Source organism: Canis lupus, chromosome 7, assembly GCF_011100685.1.
Source record: "Canis lupus familiaris isolate Mischka breed German Shepherd chromosome 7, alternate assembly UU_Cfam_GSD_1.0, whole genome shotgun sequence".
NCBI classification, from domain to species: Eukaryota; Metazoa; Chordata; class Mammalia; order Carnivora; family Canidae; genus Canis; species Canis lupus.
In genome coordinates, this window is record NC_049228.1 from 51,787,206 (window position 1) to 51,807,263 (window position 20,058).

The following is a 20,058-nucleotide window of genomic DNA, read 5'->3' on the forward strand; positions in this document are numbered from 1 at the left end:
AAAGATAGTAAAAGACATAGGCTGTGTTTTCAAGAAGCTTATGTTTTAATTACAGAGAAAGCTAGGTAAATATTTAGAACACAGTGTGATATGTCCTGTGTTGCGAACAAGAGAGAAGGCCCAAGACGGAGTTGTTTTATCTAAGCCCCACGTCACCAAACCCCAACTTAACTTAATTATAGTTCCGGCTCTTTCAGAAATGGAATTTTTCAAGCAGTCTTTCTGGAATCAGATGATCAGCAGTAGCAAGGTAATCTGCCCGACAGGCCCCTGCTACCCACTAAAGGAAAGTAACTTTGCAATAACGAACACATGTTCTTTTGCCTACTATACTTTCCTTGTTCCTCCTCACTTCTGGCTATAAAAATCTTTCATTTTGTAAAGTTCTGTGGAGCTCCCTTCTATCTGCTAGATCGGATGCTGCCTGATTCAAATAGATTTTTGCTTAAAGAAACTCTTAAAATTTTAATACGCCTTAGTTTATCTTTTAATACCCATCATAAAGGCATAGAGCAATGTACAGGAAACACAAAAGAGGTTACCTGTGGCAGCAAGAGAAAGCTGAACGTGGAAAGGACACGCTTCTGTATGATACCGGCAAATAGGGAAATTTACTCACCTCAGCTCCCTTCACAGCTTTTTCCCCTTCCTGCAGTTTGAGCACCTGTTGCATAGCCTTGCTCTGAAGGCTTAGTATAGTTTAGGTCCTAATTAACTCTGTATCCAACATAGGATTCTAAAGTATCTGGTGTACCACCATCTCTACATCATCTTAGAGTAATAAACAATAAATTTGGTTTTCTGAATTGATTGATTATATTGCTGTTCTCAACAGTTATGTGAATCACTTACATTTCCTTCTTGGCCCTCTAACAGAACTTCAAAACACTACTTGTTAATTGCCTATAGTAGGCAGCAAGAACAAACCTAGTTGAATCCCCTAGCTCAAATGTAAGTTTAAGAAAATCCAAGCATGGGATGTACTTACAAACCAGGATGGCAAAGTAATTAACCAGTACTCAGGAGAATGGGCTTTATTTATTTATTTTTTTAGATTTTATTTATTTATTTATTTATTTATTTATTTATTTATTTATTTATAAGAGACACATAGAGTGAGGCAGAGCAAGAAGCAGGCTCCATGCAGGGAGCCTGATATGGGACTCAAACCCAGGACCCCAGGATCATGCCCTGAGCCGAAGGCAGATGCTCAACCACTGAACCACTTAGGTGTCCCGAGAATGGGCTTTGAAGTCACACAGACCTGTCTCTCTCTCTCTCTCATTTCCTAGCAACACAACTTTGGGCAAGTTGCTCTACCATTACTCTTAGTTTCTTCAACTATAAAATAAAGATGATAATATTACACTATCTCTCATAGATTTTGTGAGAATGAAATTAGATCATTATATAAAGCTTTTAGCACAGTGCCTGAAACCAATAAAGTAGCTAGGAAATGATTATTATAATTCTTTAAATTATTTATTCTAAAAAGTGCACTATCTAAGCTTGTCTATTTTGAGAATACAACTTGTCCTAAAGAATACTACTTGGGGGACACGTGGGTGGCTCAGTTGGTTAAGTGTCCAACTCTCAATTTCGGCCCAGCATCATGAGATCAAGCCCAGAGTTGGGCTCTGTGCTGAGGGTGGAGCCTGCCTAAGGTTCTCTCACTCCTTCTCCCTCTGCCCCTCTCCTCCAGCTTGTGTGCTCGCATTCTCTAGAGAGAGAGAGAGAAAAAGAGAGAGAGAGAGAGAGAGAATGAATACTACTTGAGAAAATCTTGGTTTGAAAAAGAGCCAAAATTCTTTAAAGGCATCATGACTATTCATTTCCAAATCCTACATAACTGGAATTAGTTGTCATTGCCTCTATCATCTTCACATACTTTTTCCCCCTTCTCTTGATGAATCTTTCTTCTCCCTCTAAGACATTATGCCTGTTTGCATTTTCCCTTCCATGAAAAATCATCTTGTATACTTTGTGCTGCCATTCTTCATTTATATCCCTCATTTACCACGCCTTTATCTATCTTCTAGGACTCTGGGGGCTGGTCTCTAAAGATTAAATCCTGGGTATTGCTTTTTTCCCTCTGGCTTCTAGTTGGGTTTGGCCAATAGGAGACACCAGCAAGAAAGGAAAGGAAAAAAGGAGAAGACTCCAGGGCATGTCTTCCTCTGCTCCCTCCCTGCTTTGTCATCAGGGTCTGGCAGTGGCTGTACCTCTCTCCACAGACCCTGCCCAGCAGCTCTCTTCCTTCCCCTTCAGCATGAATAATGGCGGTGGCTTCTTGCTCTTATTAGTCCTCAGGGACCTCAACACCCTTTGCTGATTTCCTTAATCCTGTCCAGTAAATAATTTTCCTTAGAATCCCATGGCTGTTGTTTCTTGCAGGGAAGCTGGCTAATTGTCTTTCACTTTCATTCACTGTTTTTGCCCATTCATCTGTTAATTTAACCATCTATTCAAATTAATACATACCAGTCACTATACTGGGATACTGAGGTGCAAATAAGAAAGGGAACTGAAAGGACCATAATGTAGCCAAGTTTGCAGCACACTCTGGAACTGCAGAAAACCTGAAGAGACCACCAGCCCTCCTGTCTGTGTGAGGGTTTCTGGATCAGCTGCTTTAGTGGAGCTACAAGTGGAATATGCAGAGAGATTGTAGAGAATGGGAATAGAATTCACATGTAGAGGTGAGATCTGGTATTCTATCCTCTTTCCCTCAACACACACACACACACACACACACACACACACACACACACAAACACTAACTCTAATGGCAAGGTTCCTGGAACAGGTAGAGGACTTTTCCTGAACTGAGTATACCACTTCCATGATCCAAAAATTTTGTTGCATTTAAGATAGAAGACATGTACTTATCATGTTTACGACAGTTGTTGGATATCCATTAACAGCAATGGAACCTAAACAGAATTTTCAAAGTAGGTGGTGATAATGATGAAGATGTTCTGGAACGAGCAATAACCAGAAGTCACGCATGCACTAAGGAAAAGCAAAGCCCTTGGAACTACAGACACTACATCAAACCACAGAACCTAAGTCCCAAGGAGAATAGTCTTACTAAAGGTCACAAGCTAGTTCACGGCATGATTAGAATAAACTCACTTTTCATAACACCCTCTCCCTACCTTTTTAGGACTGATGATTATGAAAAAAGTTATATTTTTAACTGGAATCAGAGTCATAAGGAAGGCATAGTAGAATTTCAGGAAATTAACTACATCTGGAGGAAGCACTTTGGAAACATAAGGCTTTGCTGGGCCCTCAAAAGGCAGTCACTTCCTCCACCTTTGCATACAGCCAGCCCTGCTTCTGGTCCTGCTGACTGGGAAGGGCTCAGCTGTGATTTGTACATGCTTTTCTTCATATCTGAATGCCCTCAGGTAAGGGTGGATTAACTTGCCCTTGGCATTCTTGGTGTGAGGCATCATCTGTCATGCCGTATGTCTTTTTAAAATTTTCTTGGCTTGAACCTTTCCATTTTGTTATCACTAGTAAGATTGCAGGCAGTTCCAACTGTGAGCCATTTGAGTTCTCAGGTGCGTGTTTGAGAGGATGAAGGCCTGTGCCAGGAATATAGGTTAATGCTAGTGCCAAACACAAATTCTCCTCTATCAGATTCTGGAAAAATCCTGGAAATGACTGTAAGAATAACTCAGAGCAGTCTCATGGTGTTCTTTTTCAGAGAAGAGATGCAGTGGGTCTATCCACACTGTTCTTAGAGAAAGATGTTTGGTCTGAACTGAATTTTTGTTAGACATGGTGGTTGGTGACTAAAATCTCATCCTTAACCTGGTCAGCCCCCATTTGTACTGGATGCTGTGGCAGTTGACCAGGTGCCCACCGTCAGGACTAAAGCGTTAATTTCCCCAGGTCCTAAATGCTAGAGTATTAGTGTGAGGAGCTCTCAGCCCAGTCTATCCTTTTCGATAATTAGTTTTTGGCTGAAGAGAGTAGCTTTGTCCAAGATCACACTGTCTTCCTAGGGGACAGTTCTCCTTTACTATCTGGAGTTAAGAGGAAAACACTAAGGGGATAAAAACCGGGCATCTTTGCCTTAATCTGGGATAACTCTTCAGGGTCCAATCCCAGACCACATAGACTCTGCTTACTCCTCTATTGCTACTGCACTGCAGTCCAACTTCTCCTGCTGCCTGACCCTGCATCCTTCCTTTGCCTCTCCCACAAGTGTGCTCCTGAGAGCATTCTCCAATGGACTTTAATTATGTCAATCTCTCAGAGTGGGTTTCCCAAGGAACCTAACTGGCAACACCCATCATTCCAGATTCTTCTTTTTAGAAGACATATTCTGCATAATATTTGCAAAACATTTTTCTGCCCCTTGTTTCGTTGGAGCCTTCATATCACCTCCAGAATCAGAGAGGATTGGATATTTGTGACTTTGTGCTGGCCCCATACCCAATTCACTAGCTATACAACTTGCCAATGTTCCTCACTTTTCTGGATGAAATGAGTAGCTCCCTTGAAAATCTACTAGCCTATCCTTCTGCACTGTCACCTACTCCTCCATTTGTATATAGCTTTTTTGCTCCAAAGAGCTCCTAAACTATTGCTCTGGGTTGTATCTTCTTTGCCCTCTTACTTCATTAATGATGACAATAAGGATAGAAAGTATTTTTAAATATATGCCATTATACTTGTCAGAGGTTCCAAATTATTCCTCAATAGAACGTTTTAAAAAGAATGGAAAATAGTTAACTGGTTATTTAGATGTGATAAGTGAGGCCCTAGGAGACTGAACCTGCTTCTCTTACACGTGGTACCTGAGAGATGAAAAATGTCATAGAATCGGGACAGTGTCATTGGTATTGCTGTGCCACTCAAAAGGAGAATAAGGAAAGAAGCTCTAAGTCTCCGCATGCCTGTATGAAGACTTGCATGCATTATTTTCCCAGCCCTCAGGAGCCCAGGGAGGAAAAGAGATGCCAGGAATGGACAAATAAATTAGTGAGTGAATGAATGGAGTGTTAGAAAGTGTTCTAGCTTATTACCCTAATGGATGACTCCTCTACTCAAAGAAACAGGTAAATGAGGAAGAGGTCTTCTTTCCCAAAATGATATGTGATTGTTTTTCCCTATTAAAATTCTCCATATGAAAGATTCCTATTAGGAACCCAAAGTGAAAAATTAGGAAAATTCAGTAAATTGTTCAAGGTCACCTGGCAGAGAGATATCCAGGCACCAGCTTCTAACCCGACCTGGACTTGCCTCCTCAGATGCTCTGTGTAGACAACCTGGACTCTTCAGTATGCAGGGAAGCTATGTTCTGCAGAAGGTAGGTAAACGGAATTCTCATTTTAATTTAGATAACCTTTTGATAAATATTTGTTTCCACTAACTCTTTAAAGACTGTCTTATAAGGCTGATTTATGTTCTCTTTTGCTTGCCCTCTCTCTGTATCCAGTATTTTATTCATTTATCAGAATAGTCATCAAAATAATGCCGTAGATTATTATTTTTAACTAAAAAATTTAAAAAATAATAACTATAAATATCTTCATTGTTTATTCTTATAAGGCTGATTTATGTTTTTTTTTGCTTGCCCGACCTCTCTCTATATCCATTATTTTTCTCATTTTTCAGAATAGTAATAAAAATAATGCCATGGGTTATTATTTTTAACTAAAAAAATTAAAAATAGGGATCCCTGGGTGGCGCAGCGGTTTGGCGCCTGCCTTTGGCCCAGGGCGCGATCCTGGAGATCCGGGATCGAATCCCACGTCAGGCTCCCGGTGCATGGAGCCTGCTTCTCCCTCTGCCTGTGTCTCTGCCTCTCTCTCTCTCACTGTGTGCCTATCATGAATAAATAAAAATTAAAAAAAAATTAAAAATAGTAACTATAGACATCTTAGTGTTTATTTTTAAACTTAATTAAAACATTTTATGTAGGCAAGAGATTAAAATGGGTCAAAAGTCAAAGATACAAATAGAAGTACAGTGAATAGTCTCCATGTGAACTCATGTGCCAAATACCAGTTCCCTCCACCACAAAAACCAAAGATCTCAGGTAGTTGGGCATCCTTCCAGTGACAGGTCATGCAAATTTAAAGGTAGTTATATAAAAGTCTATAAAAAAATCTTCTATTTACTATCTTATTAGATAGAGATAACTGGCTATAATATTTTTCACATACTTCTGCACCTTCCTTTCTTCAGTTAAGAGGTATTTTAGAGATCATTTCCATCAGTACAGAGACTCTTTTTAAATTTTTACCTTTTATTAGTACTACATACTATTCCCTTGTATAAGTCTACCGTGATTATTTGTTTTGAATTTGTCTTCTTGATGCACATTAAAATTGTTACAAGTTTTTGCTATTAGAGGCAAACTGCAATTAATAAGTGCCTACAGGATATAGCCCCAGCAATGCAACTGTTCCCTCAAAGAGTAAGTGTATTTGTAATTTTGACAGCTTATTGCCAATTTTCTCTTCATATAGGTTGTAGCAATTTATGCTCACAAGCAATGAGAATTCCCCTATACCTTCACTAGTGCAGCATGTCCTGACTTTTTATCCTTTTTTGTTGTTGTTGCTACATCATTGCTAATCTAATAGACTGAACATGATATCTCAAAGCTGTTAGAGTTTGCATTCCTCTACTATGAAGTTATGTTTATCATTATTTAATACATTAAAAGACACATTTATTTTCATTACATATATGGTTTGTCTACTTTTCTATTGGCCTTTCATTTATTGATTGAGAATATTTTTCATATAATAGGGAAATTAGCCTTTTGTAATTTGAGTACTGTGTGTTGTGTTTTTTCTAATCTTTGATTTTGCCTGTGGTGCTTTTCATCACACTTTTTTTTTTTTTTTAATTTTCCTATCTTCAACTTTATTGCTGCTTTGTGGAGTTTAGGGTTTTATATCAAGTTAAGAATTTCTCTGTAGTTAAAAAGCATTCATCCATGCTTTCTTCTTATATCCTTTACTTAGAATAGTTGTCAGTGCCTTTCTGAAGGAACTGTCTCATTCATAAGTATTCTGATTCATTTGCTAATTGTTTCAAAGAATCTGCATGGACTGGATTCAGGCCAAACACCTCCTGGAAGATATTTTTAAAGCTCAATGAAAACACATTTACAGAGATAAAAGGTTAAGTGATTGTAAGAAAAAAGTTTATATGGCTAGTAGGGCACAGAACAAAATTTATAAGATCCTTAAACACAAGAGAAAACTCCAACTTGGGTGGCCAGATCCCAAAACACCTGAAGTGGAGAAAGCACTAGAGATAGAAAAATATAAGTCTGTCTGACTTTACTATAGCTCATAGGAATTTGGAATTAGTCCCTGTGAAGAGGTGGCATAAACTGAAAATTGCAAGACTCAAAAGGCTTCAAAATGAAGATTTCATGTGCAGCTGACCTGGGGTGTGAGTGGTCTCATTCAGCCAATCTGATGTCTGGGAAAAAAAAAAACAAACAAAGAAACATATTTTCTGATTTCCTTACTGGACATAGTGCCCCAAGGTAGAGGAACTATGGAATCAAACATGAAGGATATTCATGTTTTTTTTTTTTTTACCTTTATTAAGAACCAGAACCTACCAGCCCAGTAATTCCTCATAATGATATTAATATAGTTCTCTTTTTAATGGCAGTGAAGTAATTGGAAAAAATCTTTAGATATCAGTTGTTGTGTGTTTTATTAACTATCAGTGGATAATAGCTAAATGCAGTGTTTATTGAAGGTTTATTATGTGCCAAGCTTTATGTAAAATGTTCTACGTGCTTCATATACCATCATAGGGGTTTTAAGAGCAAGAGAAAGTTTGGGAATATTAATTAGTGCATCACATTTTATTTTTAACTTTAAGTATGCTTATTGTTAGTATCTGGCTGGTAACAAAATAGTATATATTATAGTCCCATTTTTTGTGAGAAAAATATTTATGTATATAATATACGGGAAAAATACCAGAATAGTGGAATTTTATATTAGCTTATTTTTTTCTCTGATAAGCTAAGTAAGGGGAATGTTTTTTTCTTCAATAGTAATTTTTATGCCATTAGACTTCTTATTAAGTGAAAGAAAGATGTTTTCATTGTTTTGTTATTAAAAATAAATGCTTCTAAGAGAAAAAAAAGTGAAAATGATACAATTATTTGGTATAGAAAGTTATTCATGATATATTGCCTTATAATAAAATGGTGCCATTAAAGAACAAAAATACCCACATATGCATGGAAAGACTGAGAATGTATATACACATAAACAAACAAATAAAAACAACAGCCCTCATGTCTAAGTGATGGAATGAGACATATTTAATTTCTCCTTCTTAACTTCATTGTCTAATTTCTTAATAAGAATATTAATTACTGTCTAGAAAAAAACATATTTGAAATCCAGCTCTTGTGCATTTTACAACTACACTAAATAGCTTCCAGATAGTGCTAATGCTAAAATAAAATTGGACTATCCCATGATCTAATATTTAGGGGGGGAAAATCATCACCTAAATTGCATTCAAGTATAATAGACATATAGGCAGAGGAAGAAATGCAACAAAATATTCTTAGAAGTCACCTGTGGATGCTGAGTTTTCAAGCAGTTTTTATCACTTTTTCTTTCTGCATTTTCCAAATATACACAATAAATATATTGTGTAATCTGAAAAAAAATTTAGTGCGTACCACCAAGTAAAAAATAATCTGTTTTCAAACAAGGAGTTATTCTTATAGTTGGCATGTTTCATGTAAACATTAAACAATGCCAAAATAATGTGTCAATTGACTTCACACACTCTACACACCCTGCTTTGTAATAATCCTACAGAAAATGATATCAAATACATCACTTGACTTAGAATAGGAATGTCAATATATTTTCCCCCATTAGATATTTGACAATGCTTTTGTTTAAGAGCTCCTCCCTAAATAAATATGAACACACCAAAATCTGTAAGATAAAAACAGGAGTGAATTTTCTCTCCACCAGAGGCAGAGTCTTCAAAGAGAAGGCTTTTGCTCCACCTTCACCAACCAGCTCATTTGGAAAGAGCTCCCAGCATAGCAGAAAGTGCAGCTAAGCTCTTTTCTTAGCTGTTTTGTTCCCATCTTTCCATCTTATAATCCTCCAGGTATTACCTTTTAAAAGATTTCAAATACACTAAGGCAAGGATACACATCAGTAACAGAGAAGTGTTCATTATGCAACACTTCAAAATAGGTGGAATGGAACAGGATCCATAAAAACGGAACCACACAAGGCACATGCCCCAGCAGGAGAGGGTGACTTCTAAATGCATCAGGGTATCTTCTCACAGTGGCCATGAGATGGGGCATTTAGGTGAAGATATATATATATATATATATTTTTTTTTTTTTTTTTTTTTTTTTTTGAGAGGAAGAGTGAGCAAGCAAGAGAGCACAAGCAGGGGAACCAATAGAGGGGGAAACCAACTCCCCACTGAGCAAGGAACCCATCATGGGGCTCCACCCCAGGACCTCAAGATCATAACCCCAGCCCAAAGAAGACACTCAAGCGACTGAGCCACCCAGGCGACCCTGTTTCCTCAAGACTTTTAAGGCAGGCTAACATCTACTTCCAAGGGCAGCAGTGAGGGAGGAGGGACGGGGGAATGCGTGTTAGCTGCAAAGGCTGTCCCATGGCAAGTACCCCCAATGAGCTAGTCCCTGAATCCTTGAGGTACGGTGCTCCTGCTGCAGATAGCAGCTCTCAAAGGGCAGCCCAACCCCCTCTCTCCACCAGCTAAAATTCTACTGGTCCTTATTACACGGTTTTGCTCTATTTACCAATAAATAGTGCTTCCTATTATAAGAAATCTAGATCAAAAAAATATCCTTTGGCTCATCTAAGAACCTTCAGAAAAAGACTCATCATAGGATCCTATTGTAAGATAGTTTGCACTTGATCAAACTATGACGGTATAGAGATTTCTCATTTCTCAGAGATTCTTCTCTCGAGATTATTCCCTTCGTACACCGTTCAAGTGCACCACGATGCTACCTTTAGTTCCCGGGGGGGGGGGGGGGTGTCAAGGCCCGCGGATGCCCCACGCTCCTCCTCTCAGTAAGGCCTGACCCCTTTTACCAGCTCGGGTGCAGGGTGCATGAGTCAGAGCACCTGCCCGAGCGTGAGAGGCGTCCTCGGCCCCGTCCCCTCCGCGGCGGCTCCGGGGACCAAGGCTCCGACCCACTTCTGCCAGCGCGCCCGAGTGAGGCCTCCGCGGATGCAGAACCGGCGGGCTGGAGCCGCTGCAGGCTGGCTGAGGGCGCCTGCGAGCAGGTAGCAGCGGGCACCGGGGTGGCGGGGGGGGGGGGGGGGGTGAGCCCTGCGGGGGGCAGGAGGAACTGGGGCGCTGAGTGGCAGGGCCCGGAGCTCACTCGCGCTCCCCCGCTGTAAGGCCTGCCCCTGAGGGCTGAGCCCCCAAGCCTCTAGCTCTGCAAACCCGGGCTGGCGCCCGAGAGAGACCCCAGGCGGGGGGGGGGGGGGGGGGGGGGAGGGGGGGGAGGGGGGGGAGGGGGGGAGGGGGGGGTAGGGGGACTCCCCAGGTGGCAGTGGCTGGTGCTGCTGGCGGAGCTGCCCCGCAGTCCTGCTGCTGTCCCGGCTCCAGGCGGCGTCCCTGGTGGGGCTCCCCGCGCCGCTGCGCCAGGGCCGCCCCGTTTTCCTTGTGAGTTTTGTGCCGGGCGAGCCTGTTTCTCTCTGGATCCCAGTTTGAATTGGGGCCCTGAGTGTTACTCCTGAGGCTCCAGTTTTACGTTTGGGACCTTGGGTTTTACCTCCTAACCTGGTTTGTGTCTAGACTCCGGGGTTTTACATCCAGATCCCCGGTTTTTCGCCCAGGTCGCCGGTTTGCGTTTGTGCCCCGCTGTTAACTGAAACCCATTATTTTTATTTATTTTATTTTATTTTATTTTATTTTATTTTATTTTATTTTTTATTTTATTTTATTTTTTTATTTATTTTATTTTATATTTTCTTTTATTTTCTTTTATTTTATTATTTTATTTATTTTATTTTATTATTTTATTTTATTTTATTTTTTTATTTTATTTTATTTTATATTTTATTTTTTTATTATTTTATTTTATTTTATTTTATATTTTATTTTTTATTATTTATTTTATTTTATTTTATTTTTATTATTTATTTTATTTTATTTATTTATTTATTTTATTTTATTTTTATTTTATTTTATTTTTTATTTTAATTTTATTTTCTTTTATATTATTTTATTTATTATTTTATTTTATTTTATTTATTTTTTATTTCTTTATTTTTATTTCTTTATTTAGTTTCTTTTTCTTTTATTTACTTTTCTTTCTTCTTTTCTTTTCTTGTCTTTAAGCTTTTTTTCTTTATTTATTCCTCAGCTGCTCTTCTTTTTCCTCCCCGCGGAGCCCAGACGGCAAGAGAAAGCGGCAGAGACACAGGCAGGGTGAGAAGCAGGCTCCATGCAGGAGCCCAATGTGGGGCTTGATCCCAGGTCTCTAGGATCAGGCCCTGGGCTGAAGGCAGGGCTAATCGCTGAGCCACCCAGGCTGCCCTGAAACTCATTTTAAAGATTAGAGACTAAAGTATAAAGAGGCTACCTAAACTTGGCCTGAAATTAGGTAAGGAGATGAACTCAAGCCTTTCAGGAAACAGATCCTGAACTTCCAGTAACTGTACGGATCAAGTTTGCTACTCACCTCCTGTACGATTTTAGACAATTAACCCAATACCACAAATAATTATTTACCTACTCTATTACACTAACTTTTTAGGATGATTGTGAAAATATGAAGGAAACACTTATTACATGTGAGAACGTAATGAGAACAAAAAAAGGAGTCCGCGCAAATAATATAGAAATCAGTCTGATGCAATGAGAATGGTGGCTCTCAGAATACATTGTGGTCAAGTGGAGGGATGGAGAAAAGGTAGAGTGAGAGAGGAAAAGATAGTAGTTTGTCTCCTATATTGTACATTGTGACTTATCTAGTGTACCATGTAAAAGCTCCACAGAAGGAACAATTGTCTGGTGTTGGCTTCACAATTCCTCTGTGGCCCATCACTGTTGAATCAATATCCCTGATCCTCAGTTTCTGGGCTTTATGCTCATGCTTCTAGTACCCACCATAGAGCCCAAGATATGCCAAGTGAATGGGAGGACCTCCCTGCACTGCCTTTGCACAGTGTCTTGTGTATCCTGATATTACATCCCTGTATTAACACTTATAGGATGCCTGGATTCTGTAAAGCTCAGGCTGGATTTATTCCCACTTACCCAGTCTCTCCGATGGAGAGAGAAATGGGAGTTGTAATGTGGGCCTTATTTTCATGGTATTTTTCAGGTCTGAACAAAAAATCTTATAATGATAAATTTGGAAAAGTATGTTTTTGTCTATTTAAAAATTGCCATTTTTTGAACCTCAATATTTTTATTAAGATGGAAAAGCTCTATCAGACAGTCAGGCATTTAGACAAATGTTTATTCCCTCTTCCATACTTGGCAAATGGAAAAGGGTGCTTAAATACTTCAGCAGCCATCCATCAATTGGTTAGGCTAATTACAGAGAAGTTTTCACATTGTTGTCTTATCTCCTTCCCCATAAACTGAAGTGTCTCATGTAGTTACATTTCGGTGCCCCATCAAAAGGCTTGGAGGCAAGTGTTTCCACACTGTTGTGATATGGGAAGCCATCTGTGGTTTATACCTATGATAAAGTTCCAGGTTAAGAGCATGGTGGAGAGCATTTAACTGGTCGCCTATCAAGGAAATAAGACTTAAAAGTTAAAAAACAAAAAAGGGAGTTAATTTTAAATCAAGGTTATTTTTGTTGGTATTTTAATTTTCTTGCCCACAAATATTAGGTTTTCCCATTTTCATTGATTAAGGCAGAGATCTACACTCTATTTTAAATTTCCAGAGCCAAAGATCATAAATATAACTCCTGCCTTCAGCTAGCATTCTGATTTTCTGTTCAGGAGTTATTATGTAAATAATTATTTTTAAGCACAAAGATTTATAATATTCATATCAGAAATGACATTCACAAAACTCCAAAGTGAGACTTCTTATAATTAAGATTTTACCCCTCTGTTATTGTCTGTTCAGTTATCCTTCCAAATAGTCATTTGCACTTATTTTTGGAAAATATAGCTTAAGGATCATACAACTCTAAAAAGTCCTACCTTCAATATTCTTATCTTTCATTTTATTCTTCTGACAGAATAAACTGGTTTCTACCTCATGGATTTCTATTTACTATTTTCTTTGCCTTCCTGTATCTTGTTAGGAATAGCCTTGGATCTTAATTCAAATATCACCTTTTTGGGATGGCTATCCGTATCTAAGCAATTTAATTTTATCTCTTACCATGTCATTCTCAACTGCAATGTCCATTTTATTTTATGTACAGCAGTGAATCTGATATTTAAATGATAGGACTTTGCTACCTAGAATGATAAGATTTTAAGCAAGATTTTCGTTGAACTCATTGGCCATTCATTCTGTGAAACCCAATGAGGTGAAGATTTAGGGTTCCTACACCTGTCAAAAAATAACTCAGTTATCTATAGTGGAAGTGTCTTCTGAGATCCAGTTGCTCATGTCCAATGCTATGTCTTCCATCTGCATGTGTTAGAGTTACCACATTGCTACATGTATGATAACTTCTCCTATAGGGAAATGTTCCAGTACTGGCAAGCTTCAAAAGAGAGCCATGTTTGTGGAATAGATAGTATGCACTGTATCTGAATTCCCTCTCCAGACTGGCTCTAATAAACTCATTACATTCGGATCAAAATGACTGACCAGCTGTTCCCCTTCCCTGAAGTATTTGCATTTTAAAAGGTGAGAAAAGCCTAAAACTGAGACAATAAGTTTCTATTTGTTGAACTCAGACCTGGAGAAATACAGAAATATGAAGAAAATGTAAGGAAATATGAAAGGGCTATATTATCACTTCTGGGAATCATTCAAACTTGCAAGAGGGACTGTGGAATCTGCTCTCTAAAATTGAAATCATTTGCAGGGCTCTCTAGGGAATCAATCGGTCCCTAAATTCTGCCTTAGTTTTCATATTTGGCAGGGCCTTAGGTTCATTAAAATCTCAGGAGTCACTACAGAGCCTCAAGTGTAGTGGCCTCATTTGGGGCCAGTTCTGTCATCATGTTAGGCACAGGCTGACTCCCAGCAGGGGTCACAGCTGGCCTAGGAGAGTTAATTATCCTCAGGATGTAACCACAAAGCCATAAGCCTGTCACTCAGGCCTTTGCTCCTGCTTGCCAGTAATTTTGGATTATCAAGAAAGGCAAAGAGGAGTTCCTATTATTGATGTGAGGAAATATATTTCTTCTTCAACATAATGAGAGACTAACTCAGGAAAATGTAAGATGAAAACAATTGTATCATTCATTCAAATATAACAAATCTCTGTTGAATGCTACTCTGTGCCAGGGACTATTTTAGAAATATGTAGAGACAGTAGGTATCATCATAGACCAGGCTTCTGCCTTCATGAATTTATATTCCAGTGACCAGAAATAGGTACCAAAATAGAAAAAGAAATCTAACAAGAAAATATCATTTTAATCAGTATAAATAAAACTAAACAGGGCGATGTTATAGAGACTAGCATTGTAAAAGACAGAGTTAGATTGCTTCATCTACTGTGGTCATCCAAGGTGACATTAAGCTGAGATACAAGTCCATCCTTAAAAGATGTGGAAAAGAGAGCTTTTTAAAAAAATTTTTTTAAAGATTTTATTATTTATGAGAGACACAGAGAGAGAGGCAGAGACACAGGCAGAGGGAGAAGCAGGTGAGAGTTTTAGACAGAGAGAGTATCAAATAAAAATCCATGAGAGAGATGCAAGGTTGGGTTATTTGAGGAACAACAACAACAACAAAAAGACCAGGAGGATTTCTAATTCCAGGAAGCTGGAGTAGACATACTTTTTCCTTTTATTCCTGCTAAGTATGACAAATAACTGTAGATATTTTAAATACAGTATACATAAGATGGTTCTGAAATGTAGGGAGGATAAGACAGACAGGCTAAGGAACTCAGGACTTGAGTAACAATGGAACAGTGAGTTGCCTCAATTTTCTATCTTTGCCTCATACATCGTAGACTCAGAGCTGAAGAAACTAACAAATCATAATACCAACAGGTATAGACACACAAACACACCTGCATGTTGCAACAAAAGCTTGCTCTCTTTAGCCAAAGGACCAAAATAAGAGAAACCTAGCAAGAAAGAAAACTTTTAAGCAGTTAAGTGCTCTACTCCAGCCAAATACCACAGAAACAAATCAACAAAAACTATTGTTGAACCCAGATCAGCAAAGCCTGAGTGGGAAACCCCTGTTTCCAATCTCATGAGACTGTAATAAGGAACCTTAAATCTCCTGCTGGGGTAGTATCAGAGAAGATCAAGTAAGGAGCTTGAACTTTTATGCCCTTTGGCTGGCGGGTAACGAGCACCCTTGCCAGTGGTATCACTGGGGACCACATGAAGAGGCTGGACTTCCTCTGCCACTCAGAATTAATAACATACCCCTCAATTCATGATGACAGGAGGCTTAGCAGAGAATGAAGACATTCAGCAAGCACCACCCTTCCCCTGCTGGAGTGGAAAAAAGAAAGAGAGAAAGAGAAAGAGAAAGAAAGAGAGAAAGAGAGAGAGAGAAAGAAAGAAAGAGAGAGAGAGAGAGAGAAAGAAAGAGAGAGAGAGAGAAAGAAAGAAAAGAAAAGAAAGAAAAGAAAAAAGAAAAGAAAAGAAAAGAATAGAAAAGAAAAGAAAAGAAAAGAAAAGAAAAGAAAAGAAAAGAAAAGAAAAAAAAGAAAAGCCAGATAAAACAAAAAGGTTGAAATAGGAAGAAGGCTAAATAGTCTCCTAACACAATACAAAGAAGGTCTCAGTTTTAATCAAAACCCATTAGTCATACCAAAATGATGAATATCTCACATCGAATGAAAAAAATACGCTGAGATGATGGAGTTATTAGAATGATCTGACAAAGATTTAATTTAAAGCAACCATTACAAAAATTCTTCAACAAGGAAAAACACACTTGAAACAGTGAAAACAGAAAATTTCAAAAAAGTTATATCAACAGAGTTTTAGAAGTAGAGGAGGAATATGGCATGACTGAAGAAGTATTTGAAGAAATAATGACTGAAATTTTCACAGACTTGGTAAGCCACACAAATTTATAGATTGAAAAAACTCAGGGAATCCCAGAGAACTCCATGCCAAGAAGATACATCGTAAGTAAACTTCTGAAAATGGTTAACTACTTTAAGACTGTCCAGAGTGGTTTCAAATGTATGTAGAGAAAATACTTACATATTATAAAGCATAAGGGAATATAAAGGGAGCTGAGCCTTATCTACTTACTCAACTTTGTAAAATGATGATACCAGTACTAAAAGAAAAAGAAAAAAACAACTACCATCTAGAATTCTGTATCCAGTGAAATTATCTAACAAGTGAATGAGTAATAAAGACTTTTTCAGACAAACAAAAACTAAAGGAATTTATCACCAGTAGACCTGCCTTACAAGAAATATTAAAAGAATTCTTCAAAGAGAAGGAAAAGTACACAGGTCAGAAATTAAAATCTATATAAAGACCAGTTTCTTTGTAGGTCTTATACTTTTTTTTTTATGAAGACTGGACACTTTCTATAATATAGCAATTATAGATTCCGATTCCCCATTTTCAGAATTCTTATTGTTCCTGCCTTTTTGTTTGTTGCCTTTTGTTTGTTTAACGATTTGCCTGGACTCATTCTGTAGATCCTACTTATTTCAGAGTCTTCAATCACCAAATTCTCTTTTTGTTCTCATTTTCATTTTTAAGCCTGACTTCCTAGATGTAACTCATGGATAAACATAGTTTTGTAGTCAGCTAATGATTGGTCAGGGGTTGTGCTCAAACACATTGAACAAATAAGACTTCAGTACTTTGCCTAGAGAACTGAGTGTTATTTGGAACCCATTCAGTGTTCAGGCACCTTACAAATCTTCTCCAGCTTTTCTTTCTGCAGGGCCTTGTGGTGTCTCATCTACACATGCACAAGCCCTTGCATTCGGCAAGCAACTTATAAATAGCAAGGGCCATCTTCTGTCTCTTTTGAGATTTTGCAGGCTTGCACATGTGTGAGATTTCCATCTGCCAGAAATATATGAGTGTTTTTCAAGGCCTTTGATGGCTCTCATTTCCTAGCACTCCATATTAAAATTCTGGCTTTTTCTATTAATGTATTGCTTGCCCCAACCTTAGGCCACATGCAAGGACATTGGTCTTCTCCACTTATTTGACAATGAGATTAATTTTGTTTTCAACAATGTCTCTGAATGTGAGGTTCTTCTTCATTCTGTTCCATTTCCTGTTAGCCTCTTTTAGCAGGAAAGCTGCTGTTTTTCACAGCGTTCCCTACCAGAGTTGAATTTCTATGTTGATGGAGTTAATGGAAGGAAGCAATCTCAGGCTAAAACTCCAGAGACTCCTACTGTTCTTAAATAAACATCTCTCAATTTGTAGTATGCCTTTGGTTGATTTCTAAAATATGGTGGCTTTCTAAATAAAGTTTTTCTATTTTTATCATTGCTTATTTGGGTAAGGATTTTTCAAGTTCTTCACTTCCTGATGACTGAAGTCTTCCCTTTAAACTCATTTTTTTGTAGGATTGATGTTATTTCTATTTTAAATCTTTGATAGAATTCAAGGTAAAGTCAACCAGGCCTGGATTATTCTTCTTCTTCTCCTTCTTCTTCTTCTTCTTCTTCTTCTTCTTCTTCTTCTTCTTCTTCTTCTTCTTCTTCTTCTTCTTCTTCTTCTTCTTCTTTTAAGATTATTTATTTATTTGAGAAAGAGAGCAGGAGCAAGATGAGGGGCAGAGGGAGAAACAGACTCCTTGCTGAGCAGGGAACCTAATGTAGGGCTTGATTCCAGGACTTTGGGTTCATGACTCGAGCCAAGGACAGCTGCTTCACTGACTGAGCCGCCCAGCACCTTTGGGCCTGGATTATTCTTTGCGGAAGATTTTCAATTACAGATTCTGTTATTTCAATGATTATGAGAGTATTTTATACTTTCTGATTGTCTTTTGATTCACTGTGTTTTTCTAAATATTATTCTAAATTTTGAAAAATTTTTTAAAGATTTATTTATTTATTTGAGAGAGAGAGAGAAAGACAATGTGCGTGCCCAAGGAAGAAGCAAAGGAAGAGAATCTCAAGCAGACTCTCCACTGCACACCATCTAGACCCATCAGATCATGACCTGAGCCTAACCCTAGAGTTGGCGGTTTAACTGACTGAGCCACTCAGGCACCCCTCAAATTTGTTTAAAAGTGCTTATCATATCTTCTTATGATTTGGTGATTTCTGTAGGATTTATAGTTGTAAATTTTGAGTTTCTGACTGCTTATTTGTGCATTTTCTTTCTTTCTTAATCTATTTCACTGGCATGTTTTTTTTGAAATTTATTTTTAAAGAATTAACTTTCATTTTTGTTGGCAGTATTTCCTTTCTGTTTTCCATTTTATTACTTGCTATTCTATCTTTAATATTTGTTTCATTCTATATTTTATCAGTTTAATTTAACTACTTTTCTAGGATGGATGCTTAAATTATTAGATTTTAGCTACTTTTTCCCTTTCAAACATAGTAGCTGAAAGCTATAAATTTCTTCTAATCATGCCTTATGATGCATCTCACAAGTTTTGATATGTCTATTTTTGTCATTCAATTGAAGATATTTTCTAAATCCATATTGACTCTGTCTTTGATTTTGGACTACTTAAAAATATATTACTAAACTTCCACTACATGAATACTTATTTATTTATTTATTTATTTATTTATTTATTTTTAATTTTTATTTATTTATGACAGTCATACAGAGAGAGAGAGAGAGGCAAAGACACAGGCAGAGGGAGAAGCAGGCTCCATGCACCGGGAGCCCGACGTGGGATTCGATCCCGGGTCTCCAGGATCGCACCCTGGGCCAAAGGCAGGCACCAAACCGCTGCGCCACCCAGGGATCCCACTTATTTATTTATTTATTTTAACCATCTATTTTTAAATTAATTTCTATCTTAATTACCCTGTAGTCAGAAGGATAAATTTAATCTGATTTTAATCCTTTGAATTTTGTTGAGACTCACTTTGCCACCTAGTATATAGTTAATTTTGATTGAATTTTCCCCAGAGTTTCTAAAAATATTTTATTTTTATTCTTCAGTTTTTATATTTTATACATGCTCATTAGGTGAGCTTTGTTAATATTCTTTTCAAATTTCTATTCTGTTTTTTTCTGATTTTTCATCATTTGTTCTTTCAGTTACTGTGACTTGTCATGTTAAACCTCTCTCTCTCTCCTCTCTCTCTCTCTCTCTCTCTCTATATATATATATACACACACACACACATGCATAACATAATCATAAATAAAGATCATTCTTTATCTCTAGTAATGCTTTTAAAAAATTACTTCATCTATAAGTATTAGTAACAGTTCTTTTAATATTTTAATATTTCAATACTCTAATTTTCCACTTTTAATATTAACATTTTCATATTTAGGTTTTAATATGTAGTTTGTAAAATGGCAACCTTTGATGGACTTTTTTTGTTCAGTTTGAAAATCTTTGTCTCATGTGGAATATTTATTCCATTAGATTTATGCATTCTTAACATATGTTTTAGTTGGTTGTAGAGCTCTAGCTTAGCAGGTTTTATGTTTGTTTGTTTTAATACTTTGATGACATGACTCCATTTTTCTTCCTAGTTTCCATTGTTCTGTAGACAACATTTCTTTTTAATCTTAGTGTTTATTGTTGCTCGTTTGAAGAAAATATGTCCTTTCTTTCCACCCTTGATGCTTTTAAGATTCTCTTTTAAGGTTTGTTTTTCAGCCATTTTACTGTGATGTATCTAAGTAGAATTTTGTCTTATTAATCCTGTTTAGTGTTTGTTGTATTTGTAGAATATGTAGATTGGTGTTCTTTTAATCAATTTGGAAAATTCTTGAC

The 20,058-nt window shown here is 37.5% G+C and overlaps 1 long non-coding RNA gene across 2 annotated transcripts in view; it reads right to left on the minus strand.

Annotated features, from left to right (window-relative positions):
• Positions 1 to 20,058, minus strand: part of LOC119872694 — a 44,374-nt gene that overhangs the window by 17,378 nt on the left and 6,938 nt on the right. The window contains exon 3 of one of the 2 annotated variants that reach the window (XR_005361703.1): positions 5,270 to 5,317. The exons of the other annotated variant lie outside the window; for it this stretch is intronic. This is a non-coding gene — a long non-coding RNA (uncharacterized LOC119872694). Of the gene's footprint in view, positions 1 to 5,269; positions 5,318 to 20,058 lie in introns of those variants that run through there. 2 annotated transcript variants of the gene reach the window in all.